The following is a 3,453-nucleotide window of genomic DNA, read 5'->3' as shown; positions in this document are numbered from 1 at the left end:
CAATAAGGAGTTACTATCCAAAGAATATATAGAAATTATATAACTCATGTTTAAAAAAAAAAAGGCAGAGGACTTGAATGACATTTCTCCAAAGAAGACTTACAAATGGCCAACAGTATGAAAATATACTCCCTGTGATTAATCATGCTGCTGCTGCTAAGCCGCTTCAGTCGTGTCCGACTCTGTGCGACCCCATAGGTGGCAGCCCACCAGGCTCCCCCGTCCCTGGGATTCTCCAGACAAGAACACTGGAGTGGGTTGCCATGTCCTTCTCCAATGGATTAATCATGAAAGAAATGCAAATCAAGACTACAATGAGCTATCACATCATACCTGTGGACATCCCCTATGAGTAAACAGACAAAAGGGAACCAGTGCTGGAAAGGATGTGGCGGAAAGGGAACGCTCACACCCTGCTGGTGGGAACATATGTTGGTGAAGCCACTATCAGTCACTCAATCATGTCCGACTCTTTGCAACCTTATGGACTGCAGCCTGCCAAGCTCCTCTGTCCATGGGATTTTCCTGGCAAGAATACTGCAGTGGGTCGCCATTTCCTCCAGCAGGGGAACTTCCTGACCTAGGGATGGACCTGCATCTCCTGTGTCTCCTGCATAGCAGGTGGATTCTTTACTGTTGAGCCACTGGGAAAGCCCCTGAAAAACAATATGGAAGCTTCTAAAAAATTAAAAATAGAACTTCCATGCAATCCACCAATTCCATGTCTAGGTACTTACTCAAAGAAAATTAAGGAAAAAAAAAACCATTAACTTGAAAATATACATGCACCCCTATGTTCATTGCAGCATTATTTACTATAGCCAAGATGTGGGAGCAACCTAAATAGCCATCAGTATATGAATGGATAAAGAAGAGGTGTTAGAAATTTACATCAGAATATTACTCACTGTAAAAAAGAATGCAAACCTGCCATTTGCCAAAACTTGGATGAATCCAGAAAGTATTACGGGAAGTGAAATAAGTCAAATAGAATGTCAGATACTCTATGATCTCACTTATATGTAGAATCTTAAAAGCAAAGCAAACAAACAAAAATAGAAATGGACTTATGGATACAGAGAGCAAACTGCTGGTTGCCAGAGAGCTGAGGAATAGAGGGACAGGCAAGTGAAGGAGATTAAGAGGCACTAACTTCCAGATATAAAATAAATACGGTGTGTCATGGGAACTTAATATACAGCATAAGGAATATAATCAGTAATACTCTAACAGTGATGAATGATAGATTTATATTGGTGACCATTGCACAATGTATTTTTCAAATCACTATCTTGTACACTTTAGCATAATGATTTTATAATATAATTACTTACATAAGACCAGTGAAGTCGGGTGTATGTCTTACCTCAAATTTACAAGATGGATAGCATTGTTCTCCCCACTTTAGAGAGACAGCAGTTAGAAATTAGAGGGTTGCTTTTCAGTCCGGCACTGAGTGGCTCTTCGGATCATGTCTGGTGGCTCCGCGGATTATAACAGAGAACATGGCGGCCCAGAGGGAATGGACCCCGATGGTGTCATCGAGAGCAACTGGAATGAGATTGTTGATAACTTTGATGATATGAACTTAAAGGAGTCTCTTCTTCGGGGCATCTATGCTTATGGTTTTGAGAAGCCATCAGCTATTCAGCAGAGAGCTATTATTCCATGTATTAAAGGGTATGATGTGATTGCTCAAGCTCAGTCAGGTACTGGCAAGACAGCCACATTTGCTATTTCCATCCTGCAACAGTTGGAGATTGAGTTCAAGGAGACCCAAGCACTAGTATTGGCCCCCACCAGAGAACTGGCTCAACAGATCCAAAAGATAATTCTGGCACTTGGAGATTATATGGGAGCAACTTGTCATGCCTGCATTGGTGGAACAAATGTTCGAAATGAAATGCAAAAACTGCAGGCTGAAGCACCACACATTGTTGTTGGAACACCAGGGAGAGTGTTTGATATGTTAAACAGGAGATATCTTTCTCCAAAATGGATCAAAATGTTCGTTTTGGATGAAGCAGATGAAATGCTGAGCCGAGGGTTTAAGGATCAAATCTATGAGATTTTCCAAAAATTAAATACTAGTATTCAGGTGGTGTTGCTTTCTGCCACAATGCCAACGGATGTGTTGGAAGTGACCAAAAAATTCATGAGAGATCCAATTCGAATTTTGGTGAAAAAGGAAGAATTGACCCTTGAAGGAATCAAACAGTTTTATATTAATGTTGAAAGAGAGGAATGGAAGTTGGATACACTTTGTGACTTGTACGAGACACTGACAATTACACAGGCTGTTATTTTTCTTAATACAAGGGGCAAGGTGGACTGGCTCACAGAGAAAATGCATGCCAGGGACTTCACAGTTTCTGCCCTGCATGGTGACATGGACCAGAAAGAAAGAGATGTTATCATGAGGGAATTCCGATCAGGGTCAAGCCGTGTTCTGATCACTACTGACTTGTTGGCTCGTGGAATTGATGTGCAACAAGTGTCATTGGTTATAAACTATGATCTACCTACCAATCGTGAAAACTATATTCACAGAATTGGCAGAGGGGGTCGATTTGGGAGGAAAGGTGTGGCTATAAACTTTGTTACTGAAGAAGACAAGAGGATTCTTCGTGACATTGAGACTTTCTACAATACTACAGTGGAGGAAATGCCAATGAATGTGGCCGACCTTATTTAATTCCTGGGATGAGATAGTTTTGAATGCAGTGCTCGCTGTTGCTGAATAGGCGATCACAACGTGCATTGTGCTTCTTTCTTTGGGAATATTTGAATCTTGTCTCGATGCTCATAACGGATCAGAAATACAGATTTTGATAGCAAAGCGACATTAGTCGTGAGCTCTTGTGAGGAAAGTCATTGGCTTTATCCTCTTTAGAGTTAGACTGTTGGGGTGGGTATAAAAGATGGGGTCTGTAAAATCTTTCTTTCTTAGAAATTTATTTCCTAGTTCTGTAGAAATGGTTGTATTAGATGTTCTCTATCATTTAATAATATACTTGTGGACTAAAAGATATAAGTGCTGTATAAAATCAGCCAATTATGTTAAACTAGCATATCTGCCTTTATTGTGTTTGTCATTAGCCTGAATAGAAAGGCCTTTAAAATTGATTTTTTTTTAGCATTTGAATGCATTTTGTTTGGTATTATATTTATTCAATAAAGTATTTAATTAGTGCTAAGTGTGAACTGGACCCTGTTGCTAAGCCCCAGCAAGCAATCATCCTAGGTAGGGTTAAACCCCCAGTAAAATTGCCATATTGCACATGTCTTAATGAAGTTTGAATGTTAAATAAATTGTATATTCACTTTAAAAAAAAAAAAAAGAAAGAAATTAGAGGGTTATACTATTTGTCTAAACACAAATTCCAGATTCTGTTCTCTATGTACTAAAGGTAGCTTTTATTCATTGAGTTCCTAGAAAGATTGTCACTTTGC

The 3,453-nt window shown here is 39.4% G+C and overlaps 1 pseudogene; it reads left to right on the top strand.

Moving 5' to 3' along the window:
- Positions 1 to 1,443: 1,443 nt before the first annotated feature.
- On the top strand, positions 1,444 to 3,192 carry LOC129562036 (eukaryotic initiation factor 4A-II pseudogene; annotated as a pseudogene).
- Positions 3,193 to 3,453: the final 261 nt, after the last annotated feature.

The sequence above is a fragment of the Moschus berezovskii genome, chromosome 9 (assembly GCF_049115385.1).
Source record: "Moschus berezovskii isolate FMDL1 chromosome 9, NW_MosBer_1.0, whole genome shotgun sequence".
In the NCBI taxonomy this organism is placed as follows: domain Eukaryota; kingdom Metazoa; phylum Chordata; class Mammalia; order Artiodactyla; family Moschidae; genus Moschus; species Moschus berezovskii.
The sequence above is the reverse complement of the archived record's forward strand: the minus strand, read 5'-3'. Positions and strand labels throughout refer to the sequence as shown.